The following is an 18,628-nucleotide window of genomic DNA, read 5'->3' as shown; positions in this document are numbered from 1 at the left end:
TTGTAGGTTATTTCTCTTCATTTTGCTGGATAATAGAAAGGAAGGATTGGCTGTTCGGGGTGGACGTAGCCTAAACTGGGTGAATCACGTATATCTGTGTCTCTCTGGTTTTATGCATTTTCTGTGTTTATATTTATGCAATATTCTATGTGTTCCATTGCTCTGTAATATATAATTTTCTTACAATTGGTATCAGAGCCGAAGCTCTACTTGGTTGATAAACTCGTAGGAAATAAGGGTTCCTCGTTTGAGTGGGAGCAATGGCGGAACTTGCTGACCATTACCTCTTTATTTTTTATCAAGCTTGAGGAGGATAACATTTGCTTGTTCTATAATTCGTCCTTCGAGAAAACCCATCTCTATTTGATGTTTTAACGAGTCTAGCGACGGTGAAACTCGGTCTCGTATAGATGGACAAGTTTGTCTCTATTATTTTAATGAGTTTAACGACAAGGATAACTCAGTCCTTTTCATGTTTAGAGAGTTTGAAAAGGGATGAAAAGAAAACTCATAAGTTCTTTTTCGTAAAATAATCCCTCAGGTCCGAAAAAGGATCAAATAATACAAGAGGGATGTCGTTTCCAATACTTTAACGAGCTAGGAGAGACAAGCACTCGACTATATTTTCTTGTTTAAAGAGTCTTAAAAGAGTTTTAAAGAGGAATCTATAGTTTTCTTTTCATTTTTAAATAAAAGCTTGAAAAGAAAACGAAAAGTTTTCTTGGCAGTCAAAGATGCTCAATTCACCATTAGCACATCAGATTCTGTTCTCAGTTGTTTAATCTACTCAAAGCTCCATCAAAATGATTAAAAATACATATTTATGGATGAAAAAATGAATAAAGTAAATATTTAGTTGATGTACATAAAAGAGTAAACATAAAAACAAGTTTTATCATTTCATTTTCACCATTTCATTTCAAACATTGGATTTTGGAGCTCTGAAGTGGTTTTCCCCCCAAATTTTCACCAGTCGATTGCAAGAGATTTTGTGGATCATTTCACGTGCCATAAGGACTAGGTAGGAGCTAACCTTATGCTCTTCAATTCTATTGCATTCTTTTTCAGTTCTAGGCAGCTTTTCTTAGTTTTTTGAGCCTCTAGGGTTTAAAATCTCATTTTTCAACCATCGCACCCTACTCCTATCGAAAAGTGCGATGCATACTAGGTTGTGAATGGACAACCTGCTATGCATAGCACCTTCCTCAAGGGCTAAGTGTGATGAACACAAAATACCAAGTTTGAACAATTGTTTTTCCTCAAATTTTGAACTGATTTTTACCCAAATTGGATCCTCATTTTCCTATTGATTGTATTTCAGGTATTCATTGGATCAAAATGGCCATTACATTGCAAGAATGAGAGCATGAAGAGTAGGACATGATTGCCTTAAATGACTAGGGCACAGTAAATGCATTAAGGAACTGTGGTTTGCTAAATTTTTTCCGCTTATCTAGCATGAGACAACAGATGGATTTGCTGTAGTATCTTGTTCATGCTTGGGATCCTATTGACCAGGTGTTTCAGATCAGGGGTAAAGCTATTCCTATCACCATAGAGGATATTTATTTTCTGACGGGTTTATCGAGGTGAGGTGCCCCACTTTCATTATCAGGACTCACCCGAGGAGGCGAATCAGTGAGAGATTACATTCGTCAGTTTTATCGGGAAGGATCCCAACCCAACAAAGATGGTAAGATTCATATTCAGGATGTTATTGATTGACCTTTGAGGACTATTCTCTTTACTCTTGCTAGATTGGCTGGTAGTGCAGCTTTACATTTAGCAAACAGATCCTACATGCAGTATGCCTTGGAATGCCTAGAACCAAAGGTATTCAACTAGTGTGAGGCAGTACTTCCACTTATGAAAGATTAACTATCCAAAGTGAAGGCTAGAAGGACCAAGAATTTTGGTTATGGGTCCATTTTGATCTCCTTTTCTTTGGAAAGAATCCCACTTAAGCAACCACAAAACATTTCTCTGGGAGTGCCTGGACCGCGAGAACCACAGATGCAGCGATGGGTAGACCTTACGGCTAGGCATGCTGACCAATCACAGATCTCATTTTCATCTGCCTTCTTCAAGTGATTCAACCGTCAGGAGATGGCTTTTGCAGAGTATCCATATGTAGGGATGGATTTTCGAGACGATCCAGATTTAGCATTACCAGTCGGGGAGTAGTGGAGCGTTATCGGTAAAATGATTTGGCCACATCTTTTCTTTTTGAGTTTTCTATTTTTTGTGTTTTTTATTATTATTACCAAGACTAATTGAACTCATGTGTGTGTGTAGATATTGGAGTAGTTCGACTTGTGGCACGCCCATAGGAAGCAGATGTTCCAGTGGAGGGAGCAGTCGGGAGGGAAGTACTTAGAAATTTGGACATAGCCAAGACCGTGGCTCAGTTGCAAGATCATGTGGAGAGCTTAACTCTCGGCATCTCGGATGTCTGGATTGATGAGTTACCCATGAGGCTACGACACCATACCACTAGTGTGCCGAGTCGTTGGACGAGACTTCTGCGTATGATAGCACAGGCGGTGACCTGTTATCATCAACAACACTAGTCTAGGATATTTTTCTGCATTCATTTTGAGTTTCTGGGGTTAGATGACCAATTTTGTCTTGGACACAAAATATTTTTGAAAACTTATAAACAACTATCTATTTGACTTTTGGAGTTTTATTTTGGTTAAGTGATGAAATCCTATGCAAATCATGATGTGAAATTCTTTCTTTACATATGTTGCAAATGCCTATTTAACACATAGTTTGCTAAAGAGTCAGTCAATGTGTTTAAATTTCTGGAAATATGTTGATATTGAATGAAATCAAAATGTCTTTCCAAAATTCTAACTCTTAGGAACATGCGATGAATAGCTGGGTTTCAGACGGAATAAATGCTAGTAAGTTGTAGAATGACAAGTTGTGAATCTAGCTTGACAATGATTCAACATATGCCATGTGAAATGGCATCAAAGAGGAGTTCCATCAATGCTCTATACTCAGCGATGTTGTTTGTCGATCGGCCAATACATATCCCCCTGAAACTCACTAACTCGTCGCTTGGAGCGAAGATGGCCCAGGCTGCAGAAGATAAGTTCTGCGTACTATGACTAGCTCCGTTGGCATACCCAACAAATGGTTCCAAAAAGTTTGACATCTACAACAAATGTGAAGTGGATTACCTAACCAAATTGAAACTCTAAAAGAAAAACTAACACACAAAAATGAAATGAAAGCATATGTACAGTGAGTTCTACTACACTCAATCAAGCATAGTAATGTTTAAGATACAACCCATTCCAAGGCTGTGACAATGGAATCCAATCATAATTGACTAACTCGTAGGCTTCTTTTGTCAACACATGTTTAACAATATAAGGGCTCGTCCATAATGCTTCAAATTTCTCTGCTCCTAATTTTTCGGAATCCTGATTGTAAAGCAAGACCATGTCACCTTCTGAGAAGACACGAGGCTTAACATTTTTGTCATATTGTGCCTTGATGCATATCTTATGTGCTTCATTAGCCAATGCAGCATCACGACGGGTTTCATCCAGATTGATTAATTCTAAGAAACGAGCTTCTTCTTTAGAAGTGTCGGGTAGCAGGTCAATTGTGAGCTTGAGGGATGAGATTTCACATTGAATTGGTAAGATTGCTTCCAAACCATACACCAATTGAAAAGGCATAAATCTAGTCGCATTTCTCACCGACGTCCGATATGCCCACAAAGCTGAGTATAGGATTAAATTCCAATTCCGCTTATGGACTCCAATCATTCTTTGCAACATGTGCTTAAGGACCTTGTTGATTGCCTCAACTTGTCCGTTAGCCTGCGAATAATATGGAGTAGAACTATCGTGCGATAGTCCTAATTTGGTAGTTAACTCAATCATCATGTGATTGCAAAAATGTGACCCATGATCTATGACTATAGCTTGTGGCACACCGAATCTAGAAACTACATTATTAAAAAAAAAAGAGAGCAGTTGTTTCGCCACTGTTATTCAATGTAGGCATCGCCTCAGCCCATTTGGTAAGTAGTCAATAATGACTATAATATACACATGCCCCTGGCCGAGGTGGGGTTACATTTCATGAAATCAATGCCCCATTTTGTGAATGGGCCAACAACAACAACTGGATGCAGTGGTGCAAGTGGTAATTTGGTCTTACGATAAAAAATTTGATAAGCATGGCACTTTCTGACGACAAGTATGCAATCTTCGAATATAGATGGCCAAAAGTAACCAGCTCGTAGGAATTTTTGTGCAGTTGTGTAACCAAATAAATTCCCCCCACAAGCACCTAAATGACATTCATTCAAAGATTTTTCGGCCTCCTCACATGTAAGGCACCTTCGTAAAAACGTATTGACACCATGACGATAAAATGTATCACCAACGATCAGATAATCTTTGGCTTGGTATCGAGTACATCGTTGTTCAGAGCGAGAGGTGTTAGGCATAAAAGCTTGGTTCTGGAGATATATTAGTATATCCCCATACCACGGATGACTTGAGGATATTAGAAACAGAGAGTCATCCAAGATTGATGCTTCTGATGTTAAATTGTTGGGGGATGAGGGAGGGTTGCAAAGTAGCTCTGCAAAGATGAGAGATTTCTTTGACTTGGATTTGATGAATTCCAAATCAAACTCCTACAAAATGATTACCCATTTAGAATATTTGCCCCCCAACAGTTGACATGACAAGATGTATGTCATAGGGTTGCAATATGATACAATGGTAGTTTTGCGAAGGAGAATATAATGTCGAAATATTTGCACAACTTGAACGACTTCTAAAGCTAACTTTTCAATGTATGAATACTTACTTTCTGTATCATTAAGATTGCGACTTAAATAATATATAGGATGTTCAATTCCATTGTTTTATTGCACTAAAACCATATCAATGGTTGTATCTGCAGTGGCGAGATACAGGTAAAAGTCTTTTTGATAGTTTGGGGCATACATTAATGATGCTTTTATTAGGGAATCTTTGAGAGCATCAAAGGAAGCTTGCGCAACCTGATCCCAATGGAGGGGTACCCCTTTCTTCAAAGACGTGTATAACCTTTAGCTAGCTCAACTTAATTTGGAATGAACCTCCTTAGAAAGTTTGCCTTCCCTTGAATTCTCTGTATTTGTAACACATTTGAAGGTGGAGGCATGTCAAGAATTGCCTGAACCTTTATTGGATCGAGTCAAATTCCATCCTTAAAAACTACAAAGCCAAGTAGTTGACCAGAGCCAACACAAAACACACATTTGTGTGGATTGAGGCTTATTTTGTAGTGTCGACAACGTAAAAATATGGCTCTCAAATGTTGCAAGTGATCAGTCTGTTTTCGTGAATGAGTAGACAGATCGTTAAGATATGGTTGAACTATGTGTTTGATGTCATGGAAGGCATAATTCATTGCCCTTTGAAATGTAGCCCCTGTGTTCTTCAAACCAAAAGGTAATTTACGATATGCGAATGTGCCCCGTGGACATATGAATGCAGTTTTTGATTGGTCCTGCAGGCAGATATTGATTTGGTTGTAGCCAGAAAATCCATACATGAATGAAAATATTTCGCATCCAGTACATTCATTAATAATTTGGTCGATAAAAGGTGTAGGATAGTGGTCCTTTGGACATGCTTGATTTACATCCCTATAATCGACGCACACTCTTATCGTTCCTTGTTTTTCCATCACTGGAGCAATATTTGATACCCAATCAGTAAGAGGTACAGGGTAAATGAAGCCAACACGCAAAAGTTTTTCAACCTCTGCTTTGATGGTAATAGCTTTCTTCAGATGAACAAGTCAAAGCCATTGTCATACTGGTTTGACATCAGGATACATCTTGATCTCATGTTCAATGATGCTTGAGTCAATGCTTGGCATTTCTTCATAAGACCATGCAAAGACATCTCTGAATTTTCTGGACAAGAGCACAATAATTTTCTAGTTCTGATGGAGAACAAGATTTTCAGACGTGAATATTTTCTACAACATTAGGCTTGGTCGAAATGTTTATATAGATAGTTTCTTCAATGTTAGATAGATTTTGCTCAGAATTGACTGTATTTACAGAATTCGATAAAAAAATCAATGATTGAAGGGTGATTGAGTTCTTGTGAATAATATTCATTGTCATCTTGAAGGTGGGAACGATGATGATAATCTTCCCACGACGTCTCTTCTATCATCATTAATTGGATGATTTCTTTGTCTTTAGAATGTATACGTGACCAAGGATCAGAAGAGGTGCCATGTTCTAAAGACCTATCTACCCATACAACTGTTGAGTGCAGATTGGGGTTTACCGCACAAGCTCAATAGATTGATTGCTACAAAGATTCGATGGGACTTGGCGGCATCACCTTGCCATGATCATCACTCTCAAAATAGTTGGAACTCTTCTTAAACTCAGATGAAGTAGAAGAGATCATGTTATAGGTTTCCATTGTGGCCACTTCTGCGAAACCAGATGGAGACATTAGGGAAAAAGTACCCATCAAGGAAGGATCTTTTAGGAGACCTACTCCAACATTTTGAAGTGATTGTGCATGTCCATGTATTAATGGAATGCTTCCAGTAGCTTGTGAACTATTAGTAAAAAAGGCTAGTTGGTTGATGACTGTGATGCCACCTTTGAATGGAAATGCAATCGTTCAAAAGTATGTGGAAACAACTGCAGCCATAGCATAAACCCAAGGCCTTCCGAGTAAAATATTGAAATCAAGGAGTCCATCAATGACCTCGACTTCAATATCTAATGTTTTGCCCCCTAGTTCTACCTGCAAGCTACTTAAAATCCCGTATGGAGTGTACATTCTTCCATCAAAAGCTTTTAGTGTTGTTGGTGATCGTGACAAGGGTGGTGAACCAAGATTTTTCTAGCAACTCATTGACATGATACAGGTAGATGCCCACTCATCGATAATGGTTCGATGAACATTTTTATTGAGCACTTTTACCTGTATAAGAAAAGCTAGTTGTGCTAGTAATTGTGGTGTATATCGTGTATGATTAAAGACCACAAATTGGAATCCGTAGGATCGATCCCACCTATCGTTGATAACAAAGCCTGCTTTTGGGAGGGACAATTTTGTAATACCTCAAGCATTGACATAGCGGAGGGCGATTGAGCCAGATCTTCCACTATATTATAATTTTGAGCTGCTCGAGCTCGAGGATGAAATGTCGATTTGTGTACAACTCCCTTTGGTGGATTTATTTTTAATTCAAGAATGGTCGGTGGAACAACTTCTAGTGAAGTTGTGGTCGAAGTACTAGGCTGATCAGTAGCCTGGTTGTTCGACGACAATGGATTCCAATAATCTTTACTCCTTGTCGATACTGTTAGAGTCAGTCTGGTCAGCCCTCCGTCAAAGATCAAAGCTCTTTTTGCATTTCAATTTTAGGTGTCCTGCTCCATCCACTCAGCTGCATTTCACTAGGGACATGCCATGATCTGACGGAGATAGTCATGCTGGTCATTTTCCCTCATCTTTGGCCCTGCTAGTTCAGGTCTTGGTCCATAATCATTGAAGTTCATGATAGTCAAGGTCTGGTCATATTATAGGATAAAGTCATTTTTATCGTTGGGTCTAGGAAATCATCAATGTGGTCTTTGAAAAACATGTCCAGAATGAGCCATGCAGGCCAGAAGGAGACCTTATACAACTACAGTTCAGAAAGCTTCATCATCACCTGAAGAGACATCGACTCTTCTTCAAAACTCTGTTTCGAAGAAAAGTCAAATAAGGTCAACTATGACAAAATTTTCCAAAAATCGACAGTTGACATTTTCAGATGTAGTCATGGATTTCAAAGCCAGAGGACCAGTCACATAGTCCCTGCAAAGAAATGCCGAAAATTTTATCATGAGATCCAAAATTTCAAAGAAAAAAGGAAAATCAGAGTGTTTTAAAGTCAATAAAAGTGCAAAACATAAACATTATAAAGTGGATTTTCAAAGAAGAAAAAATTGAACCCAACTCTCTAAAAACATATATATATATATTTATTTATTTATTTATTTTGACCCAAAACTAAGTCATTGTGATAAGGAAAAGCTTGAGAGAGGCATTGTTGAAGAAAGGAGAGCTAAGGAGGAGGAATTTGAGTAAGGAGGGCAGATTTCTAGGTGGCGTGACGCATACACCAGGGCGCATGACACACACGGAGGGCACGACGCACCAGCAACCAACCCACAGTGAAAAATTGGCAAAGGCGCGACACACTCAGGGTGCACGGTGCATTGGGCTTGGCGTGCGACGCATAGGGCCAGGGAGCTAAAAAACACATGCAAATCCATTATATATCCCGGTTGAAGGCTAGCAAGCAAGAGGTAGGCTCTAATGAAACCCATTCTCTGTAAATTTGGTCAATGGTTGGTGTTCCTAAGATGTTGAAGGGTATCCGAAGCACGCTTGGCCATCCATGAAAATACTCATCAAAGCAAAAGATAAACGGGGTTGCAAATTCAAAGACACCACCAAGGTTTTGTTTCCCCTCCCCCTTGCCCCCTCACTCCTCGTCATAGTCACCTCTATTCCGCCTTGCCTCCTAAAGACAACACCCAAAAATGCCCTAAAGCCCTCTCCCATGTTTTTCCAAGCAAATGAATGTTGTTGGACAGTGCGCGGCACACACACAAGGTGGTACGGCGCACTCAGGACGAGCGGCGCACTGGGAGCCGACCACAGTGTTAACACTACACTGGCGCGGCGCATACTCGGCGCACGACGCACTAGGCAAAGCGCGCGGCGCACAGGCTTGTAAGCCTAAAAAAGCACCGAAGTCACCCAAATTTTTGTAAATGGCTCTCAAATTTGCAAAGGTGGCCATAGATTTTTTAACCATTGATCCCTAACTCAAAGAAAAATATGTTTTGGTGAGCATGAAATTGAAAGGCAATTTTTTTATTATTAACCAAACCCAAAAATGACACAAAGGAGGACAAAAAGCTAGGGTTTTTTGCTACAGTAACACAATTACTAAATAAGCTCCTATCTTACCTTGATCAGCTAATTTCCCTGTATCATTCTTCCCTTACCATCACCCTAGCTATATTGTAATCATATCCATTCATCCCTTTCATCCCTATAGCCCAAAAAATCCCAAACACTCCCAAATCCCTGACAAATTTCTCCTTTAAACCTTATTCCCCTTTTCATCATTCCCCTCCTAACACTCCCCTATTTTATTTTCCCCTTGGTGACAGATTTTCAAAGCATTCATCAGTTTCATTGGATTCAGAGGAGAGCATAAAACTCAGGGTACAAGCAGCAGTGATGGCATCAGAAAATTCATCAGATTATGAGGGGGATACACATAGTGACACATCTTCAGGAGAGAGGGCCCATAGGAGACATCACCGGAGTGGCAGACATCTCAGGGACGAGCCCAACACCCTCACAGAGCTACAGGCATGCCCACTTGCCATGTCTTGCTTCTAGCACTTGGCATGTTATGAATTTTGCCAAAGGGTGGCAAATGTCAGAGTACATTATGAGTTGGCCCACCTTTTCGCACTTCATCTATAGGGAGGCGAATCTGTCCTGGCTGGGGTCACTTTCACCTTGACACCGGAGGCTATATCAATGGCAACAGGGATACCAAACATTGGGGAGCAGTGGCACAAGAAGAAGAAAGTGGAGAGGCATCACTATGAGCCTTACATCAAGGACAGTTGTTTGAGCCAGCTCACCAGGGTTTTTCCATTCAGATTTTTGAAGGATGAGTATGCCCCACTCATGAGATTGATCATGAAATATTTCAGTTGCAAGGGGAGGTTTTCTCGCCTTTATGCCTATCACATCCACTTTCTCATGAACTTCACCAGGGTGTAGATGATGAGCCTCCCATTCTTCATCTGCAACAACATTGAGAAAATGAAAAACTTCATGTAGCGCAAGACCCCACGACAACAGCGAAACAATGTCTATCAATTTTCTCTCATCCGGATTTTAGTGGACCATCAATTGGGATTGTAGGGTATTGCTTGGGAAGACTTCATCTCCCGTGATTTCTTCAGCACTCCACGATGATATTAGAGGTAGAACATGAGGCGGGAGGTCCTTCACATCAGTCTGAGCATGAGCTGGGAGGTCCTTCATATCAGTTTGAGCCTGAGATGGGAAGTCCTTCACATCAGTTTGAGAGCCATGAGACTGCCACCATGCCAGTTTTCATCACACATCAGAGAGGCTATCTGAAAGGCACCAAACCGTTGTTTGCATCAGCAAAGCGAGTGTTATCTCCACCCGGGGTGGAAGGGGCCTCGCTTCTGACATTAGCACCCCAGGAGCAGAGTAAGGGCAAGGAATCAGTGCAAGAGGAAGGGCCATCAGGTGAGCATGTGATCCAGATTTAAACAGGAATGCAATAAAATACAGAGATAACCATAAAGACAAATATGCAGTGGAATAATACTTCATTTCATTGATGTAAAATACTGAAATATGCTTACAACTAGAAATGGAAATAACCCAACTAGGGCGATGGTAGCTTATCTCTGAGAAGAGATGTGTCGGCTACATGCCTCTGAACTGTTCTCCAAAAGCTGTGTTACAATGAGGCTCGAGGGCCTATTTATTGTTGAGAAACAATGGAAAACCCCTTCACATTCCAAAACCTAACCCTAGAAGATGAAACGCCAAATTGTAGGCCCCGTTTTTGGGTAAGTTGGTATATCAATTTCCCGGGGTCACGAATTTGTCGTACTATCTCTGTTTGACATGCATGATAGCCCGTTGGAAAGATCTCTCCGAGGACTACGACGAAAAAGACTATTTTTAAATAAAAAAATTGCTGGCGGTGGATTTCCAAAAAAACGTCGTTTAGGGCCTCAAAACGGCTCCGGAAGTGTAGGACCCTAAAAACTGCTAAAAATAGTAAACTGTGCTATAATTAAGGAAACAGAAAAACTGAAAGAGATAGTTGTGGGGGTCCAAATGGGATAGGTGGGTGGCCACCAACATCCACCTGGATCATTCCTCCCCCCTTAGGAAGCAATGGTCCCCATTGCGTTGAGTTCCTCCCTGAGATGAGGAAGCTTCTACTGAGTTGGGTCTTTGGTGAGCTATTCTGCAATCTCTGATGTGTCCAGAAATGGTGGGGAGCATAGTCGGCAATGGTCCACATTGAACACTCGGTGCAAGCGAAGGAATGGAGGAATTCTGTGCTTCAAAGAATTATTTCCCGTAGCCTTGTTACTGGCATAAGGACCATGTCGAAGTGGTCTGAGTTTCTGATGGGTTCTGGTAAGGCGCCCCCTCTACAAATGTAACCAAACTTTGTCACCCACCTGAAACTTGTGTGGTACCCCTCTGGGTAAGGAGAAGTTGTTCCTATGTTCTTTCACGACTGTATCCCTCTGTTGCTGCTGCTGTGTGGAGGAACCCTTCGCGGGGGTCATTGATGTAGCAACGATCTTCCCCTTACTTTGGGAGCGAACCAGACAGAAAATAAATTTCCTAGTCTGTGAGATGAGCTTGCTGCTTTTCTTAGCAGTGATCAAAGAGGTGGCGGCAGGTGGGGCTACCTCCGGTATCCTGTATAATGAATTATCCAAAGAAATGATGACAGTGCGAGGCCTTGACTCATACACAACATGTCGCCTCCATAAGTATGGCTGGCCTAATAGTACATCACAAACATCGAGAGGTGTAACATCACACAATACCTCGTCTGTGAAGGGCTTGATGCTGTAGGGAAGGCAAAATTGTTGGTGAACTTTGAGATCTCGTCCTTCGTGAAGCCAACCGATATCGTACGGCTGTGGGTGTGGTGTAGTTGGTAGGCCCAACTGCTTCATGACCTCTGCCGAAATGAGGTTCTTTTGGCTGCCATTGTTGACAATGAATTGCAGTGGCGAACCCTTCACCCACATCTGTGAGTGGAAAAGACGTTCCCCCTCCTCTGGATCTTCGGGCTCATTTTTTTGGATCTTGGTAGTAGAAACAGTGGCACTGGGATCCACATCAATGATCTGCTTCCCTTTGTCATTCCCCTTGTTGGGTTTCGACTCAGAGTCGGAGCATGCATCTGATTCGGAAGCCTTCAACTCGGCCACCAGCGACTTCTTGGTCTGACACTCACTTGTGTTATGAGTGGGACTCTTTTGGAACTCACACCACTTTCCTGTGTCCTTCTTTGGCTTCGTGGTGTTGTTATTTTCTTGCGGCTTCGACGGGTTGTCTTGGGTCACCCCACCTTGGCTTTGTCCTTTGGGCTTTGGATTTGCAGATCCAAAGTCTCGCTTCTTCTGTTTGAACTTTTGCTCGATTTTGACAGCGTATCGGTATGCTGTGCCGAGTTCGGTTCAAGAACTCCATCTCTTCCTAGATGTATCTGTGTAGGCAGCTGCGGTATTTGAGTACCAGATGCAGCTCAGAATCTTTGATACCCAATTGTGTGTGAAGGGTATGAAAAATGTTGTGAACTCCGGCACATCTTGGTCTCATCCCTGCCGCAGTGTGGTCCATTTGATGTATTTGTCCTCATAACTTCTGACAGGGTAGTACTGCTCCTTGATGGCATCCCGGAAGTCATTCCAAGTGGGTGTGGCTGAAAATAGTGAGCCTGTACTTTCATCCTTCTGCTCGTAGTAGGTTTCCCACCAGTCCTTGACGTGGGGGGCTGCTTTGAGAAGAGCGAAAACAATCTTTTCCCGACTTGAAAATTCGTGAACAGAAAAATACCCATCTAGCAGATTTAACCATTTATCTACAGCATCTACATCTATTTGACCCTCGAAGATGGGGATTTCAACATTAACTTGCACCTTAAACAGTGTGGTGTTTCCAGAGTAGCTGTTGGAAGCTGATGCGTCGCCTTTGGGTAGCCGCTGAAGGATCTGCGCAAAGCTATCCATCATCGCGTTCCTTTGCCACTTGAGTGCTTCTTCGAGCAAGATTTTGATAGGATCTCCTGCCCCCTCATCTTTCTTCTAATCTGCCATGGGAGGCTGTCGGGATTTGCGAGGCTGGTCTTGCAAAGGTTCGACCAGTTCAAGCCCTAACTCCTTATATCCCGACCTCGTTGGGGACATGCAAAGAAAAACAGAGAAAAAGCAGACCGCTCTGATACCACTGATCCAGATTTAAACAAGAATGCAATAAAATATAGAGATAATCATAAAGACAAATATGCAGTGGAAATAATACTTCATTTCATTGATGTAAAATACTGAAATATGCTTACAATAGAAATGGAAATAACCCAGCTAGGGCGATGGTAGCTTATCTCTAAGAAGAGATGTGTCGGCTACATGCCTATGAAATTTTCTCCAAAAGCTGTGTTACAATGAGGCTTGAAGGCCTATTTATTGTTGAGAAACAATGGAAAACCCCTTCACATTCCAAAACCTAACCCTAGAAGATGAAACACCAAATTGTGGGCCCCATTTTTGGGTAAGTTGGTATATCAACTTCTCGGGGTCGCGAATTTGTCGTATTATCTCCGTTTGACACGCATGATAGCCCGTTGGAAAGATCTCTCCGAGGACTACGACGAAAAAGACGATTTTTAGACAAAAAAATTGCTAGCGGTGGATTTCCCAAAAAACGTCGTTTAGGGCCTCAAAACGGCTCCGGAAGTTTAGGACCCGAAAACTGCTAAAAATAGTAAACTGTGCTATAATTAAGGAAACAAAAAAAATGAAAGAGACAGTTGTGGGGGTCCAAATGGGATAGGTGGGTGGCCACCAACATCCACCTGGATCAGCATGAGACCGAGTTTGTTCTCCTCCAGGATTATGAGACAGATGCAGAACCAACCAATGAGGAGCTTATAGAGATCATCAGGGAGCAGCAATTAGAGATTGAAGACTTGAACATTGATCTAGAAAGGGCCAAGTGGAACATGAACTACCTGGAGTGGAGAAACAAATAGCTCGCAGACCAACAGATGATCATGGAGTTGCAGAGCATCCGTGAGCAGTGCCAAGCTGCTCAAAGAAGAAGGGTTTCGCTCACCTTTTTGGAGCAAGAAATCAATGAAGACCGGGAGTCCAACCTTGAGAGAGTCAACATGCATTTGGAGAGGCTGCTAGACAAAGAAAACAGGGAGAAAGACATGATGAGGTGCATGAATCATCACTACCAGGCCTGCAACATGAGTTCCAAAGCAAGAATCAGGAGCCTAAAGGCGAAATTGAGCAAAGCGAGAAAAGAGGCAAAAGAGGCAAAGGAGGCAAAGGAGCAAGATTGGCTTCGAATCTTGGCTGAGGCTTCCTTGGCACAACAAAGCACTTCATAGGGAACCTCTAGCCCAATTTTCAAAAAATTTGGGCAAATTTTGGTCACAGGCAAAATTTTTGGATAAAAAACAGGAAATTCCTCCTTATGCGTCGCGCCACTGGCACAACGCTAAAATTCTAGGGCTCCAATGGAGAAACCGCTTGCATATTCAGATTCCGCATCAAAAATTACGTCTACTGGTGTCCGGGCAAGAAATTTTGACAAGTTTTGGGTCTCCTAAAGGTCAAAAAACACCCAAAAATGGCCTCTCTGCCACTTTTTGGACACACAGAAAGCAGTCTTGGGAGAATGAAGTTTTGGAGGGGAAAATGAGCTTCAAATTCAGAAATTCTAGTTGGGTTGGAAAGTAGATAGGACAGGCTTTCCAAAAATCCCACTTGGGAACAGTTTGGACACTTGCAAGTGCCCTAAAACAGGCTCCAAAGTGGCACGATGCACAGAGAATTTGGCGTGGCGCACAGGGAAAAAACGACCAAATTGCTCCCGTTTCGCGAAATTTCGGGTCGCGACTTCTCCAAGTGGGCCCAGTCATCTACTCTTCAGTTTTTTGACACCAAAGGTGGCTTTTAAAGAGTTTTCTCTCCAGGTGGGCATCTATCCAAGTGGCAAAAGAATTCAAAGGGTCACCTCAGCCAAATGTCATGCTTGAGAGCGCTGCACCTGTAGCTGATGGGTGGCTCTCCATCTCCTTTTCGAAATGATTTGAGTAAATTCCCAACCCCTGGGTGTTCCATCTCTTCTCTACACTTTCTGTATATTTTATGCAAGTTATTTGCAAAGGGTTGGCTGGCTTGTAACTTCTGGGAGACTGTGGGAAAGAAACTCTGTTTCTGCACTGTGTATTTTTGACAGAGAGTTAATGAAAGGAAGCGGCTCTGTTTCATGAGATTCGTGTGGTTGTGAGTGTAGAAAATGTGTTCTTATGTTCCATATGTATCTTGTTATGTTTCATAATTCATTTCATGTTTCATTTCAGTGAAATTTTCTAAGTGAGATTAGGTAGAATTCAATTTATATTGCTCTGCCTGTGGGAAAATTTCATGTGCAGTGTTATTCTTCTATTGAAAAGGATTCATGCGACCATGCCCTTTTCACTATCTTCAGCAATCTTTCCATTCCACGTCGCCTTAAGTTGAAATTGCTGCGCTTCCCACCTACCTTGCCTCATGGAATAATCTGTGCCTTCATTCTCAATTCTCTGTTCTTTGCTAAGCGCCAGTCCCATATACATCCCAGAAGCTCGGTCACTTCAAAATATCTTTTCCAAAATCCCTTTTCACTTACTAGCCTAAGGTAAATATTGCATTGTAAGTCATCTCAGACCATTTTTCCTATCCATTCGTTGAGCGTGACTCGAAGAGAACCCTCTCTTGCTCTGGTAAGGTTAGCTATCAGACTGAGCGTGGTTTGTGGTTACCCTAATTTTTGCCTTCCTTCAGCCTAAGGCAGATTTAGGTGCTAACATAGTGGCGACTCCATTGGGGAGAAGTTGAAAATCAAATCCCCTTGTTTCATAAGAATTCTAGGCTTCCGAATGATGAGCTTAGGATTGGAAAGGCTGAGTAAGTTGGTTGTGTCCCGTAATCCCTCTCAATAGCACGTTGGCTTCAAGACGATATACCAGAGTGAATCCGGACCGGACCCTCCTCACATTTACGAAAATCCAAATTTGATCCCGAGACTCCTTCGTCAAGAAAGCACCATAACCCCCGTGTTCAAATCCCATTCATGTCCCGACATTTTTGAGTATCTTGAAGAGCTTGAGTTTGGCGAACGATTTGAGGTATCACTGTTTGAATCTATATCCGAAAAGGCTGTTGATTACACCGTCCCCGATCTGCAATTTCTTGTAGACCTTGAGACAGAGAGAGCTAATAGATTATTCAATAACTACATTGCCACACAGCCCCAAACTCCAAGTGCAAGCCCCTTGCAAACTGTGCACACTCCTCCAACGCCTCCAAGGCCAAATCCACCAAGAATGATGGCTGCCTGTTTCACACCCCTTATTCTGCCCCAAGTCCTAAACGACATGCCAAATGACTATCAAAGTAAAATCCCATTTTTTGATGGCACTCCTAACAGTATTACAGCTCAACAACATGTGGATAAAATGGCAGATTTCTATGAACTTCATGAGATCGATGCAGAGAACGTGGCAATGAGGCTCTTTGTACAAAAATTTGTAGGTGATGTGAGGAAATGGTTTAGAGGTTTGATGGCTGCAAGCATCACCACCTTGGTTGAGCTACAAAGACAATTTTTGAACAGGTGGGAATTCAAAAAGAATCCCCTTCAAATTCTGGGCGAGTATGAACAAATCAAGTGGAATTCCGGTGAGTCGTTCCAAGATTATTGTGTTAGATTTAATACAATCTACAATGAAATTCTAGACCATCTAAAGCCACCCATGGGACTAGCAATGATGAAGTTTCCGGATGGTTTTGATGCTGACATGGCGTACCAATTGAGAGAGAGAGAACCAGCTACAATGGAAGATATGCAAAAAATTGCAGTCAGCGTTGAGGCTAACCTGCTATCTAAAAGAGCAAGAGCGAAAGCAGAGAAGAAAACCATGGTGAAAGAAGAATCTTCTTCAATGGATCAGCTACTCAAGAAGGTAGAACAAATGCTTGAAAGGGTAAAACTTGACAAGCCAGAGCCACAAGTTAGGAATCTTAACTTTCGTGGCCAACAACAGCCACAATATAGGATAAGGCAAAGAGATCAGTGAACTCAAGAGCAGGCAGCACAACAGCTGGTACAAACACCTTTGCAGCAGAATTTTGTACATGGACCAGAATCAGATGAGGAAGGAAATGTAATAGGCAAGGAAAACGATCTCTTCACTCCAGATGAGCTACCTACTTACATCACCGAAGAAGAAGAATGTGTAGTAAATTCAGCTACTCACCAAGACACTGATTTCATTTTAGCTAACGAAACCGTGTTGGAGGAAGAGTCAGAAGAATATCAAAGAGGGTATATGAATGCTTTGTCCACACAACAACAACGATATTCCCTTAGAAATAGAGATGTACCGGTCAAACCAATTCAGAAAAAGAAGGAGGATGAAACAACAAAGAAAGATCTATCAGCTACACAAAGAAAGGGAAAGGAGGCAGTTGTTTCGGAGAGTAGCAAATCGAAATCAGCAGAACAATCACAACAACTAGCCACCTCAAAAGACAAGGAAAGGAAAGAGATCCCAGTCAAAGAGGTAGAAAGAACTCCCGATTTCAGCCTAGAGAATTAGATTTCTAAGCTAAAGGTATCCATCCCTTTGACTGAAATCATGAAGAACAACAGCTATAGAGGACAGATTTCTAAAATGTTGAATTTGGACCCAATGTCCGACATGGTAAACGTGGAAGATGATAAGCCTGAAATGATTTTTGGGCTAGTGACAAATGGTGAGTCTCCTGAGAGTGAGGTGCCACCCTTCTATATCAGTTTACGATTGCATGACTTTTTGCTACACAATGCCATGTTCGATTTCGTAGCTTCTCACAATCTCATGCCCAAGGCTATCATGGATAAGCTTGGTCTGGACATCACCCGCCAATATCATGATCTCTATTCATTCGATTCTAGCAGATTAAGGTGCATAGGGCTCATCAAAGACTTAGTTGTGAGTTTAGATCAGCTTCCTATGAAAAATGTTCTGATGGATGTAGTGGTAGCAGACATTCCTCCAAGGTTTGGCATGCTTCTTTCCAGGTCTTGGGTAGCGAAATTGAAGGGGACACTACAGCTGGATTTCTCCTATGCAACAATCTTGGTGTTTGGACAAATGAGGAAATTATATCGAGAACAAAAGATGAAGTATATGATCACAAGCAAGGAGAAACCGATAAATCATCCTATAAACTATGTACATACAGATTTAGATTATTTTGTTTTGTTTTCAGATAGTTTAAATGACATAGATAGTCAGATAGTAGAATCAGACAACATTCCAGAGATAATAGAAAATTTTAGAGAGATTTTGAAGAAAGAAAGACAAGAAAAGCAGCAAAAGATTGGGCAATCAGCTGAAAACGATGGACATCAAGCAAACAATGGACAGCAAAAAGATTTTCAGCACTTGCAAGAAGAAGAAGAAGGCTTATGGACCATGGATTTTGATGGAGCAGTAGGGAATGATGGAGCTGGTATTGGTATTTGGGTACGCAGTCCTTTCTCCGCCCCAAAAAAAGTACCTAGCAGTGTGAGAGTTTGCTCCTACAAGCTGGCCTTCAAATGTTCCAATAATGAAGCTGAATATGAAGCTCTGATTGTTGGTCTGAAGATTCTTAGAAAGCTGAATGCAAAGAGGATTTCAGTATATGGCAACTCCGAGTTGGTGATAA

Source organism: Pinus tabuliformis, chromosome 3_1 (genome assembly GCF_031772625.1).
Source record: "Pinus tabuliformis cultivar Carrire ecotype Pingquan chromosome 3_1, CPIR1, whole genome shotgun sequence".
NCBI classification, from domain to species: domain Eukaryota; kingdom Viridiplantae; phylum Streptophyta; class Pinopsida; order Pinales; family Pinaceae; genus Pinus; species Pinus tabuliformis.
Note: the sequence above shows the minus strand (reverse complement) of the source record.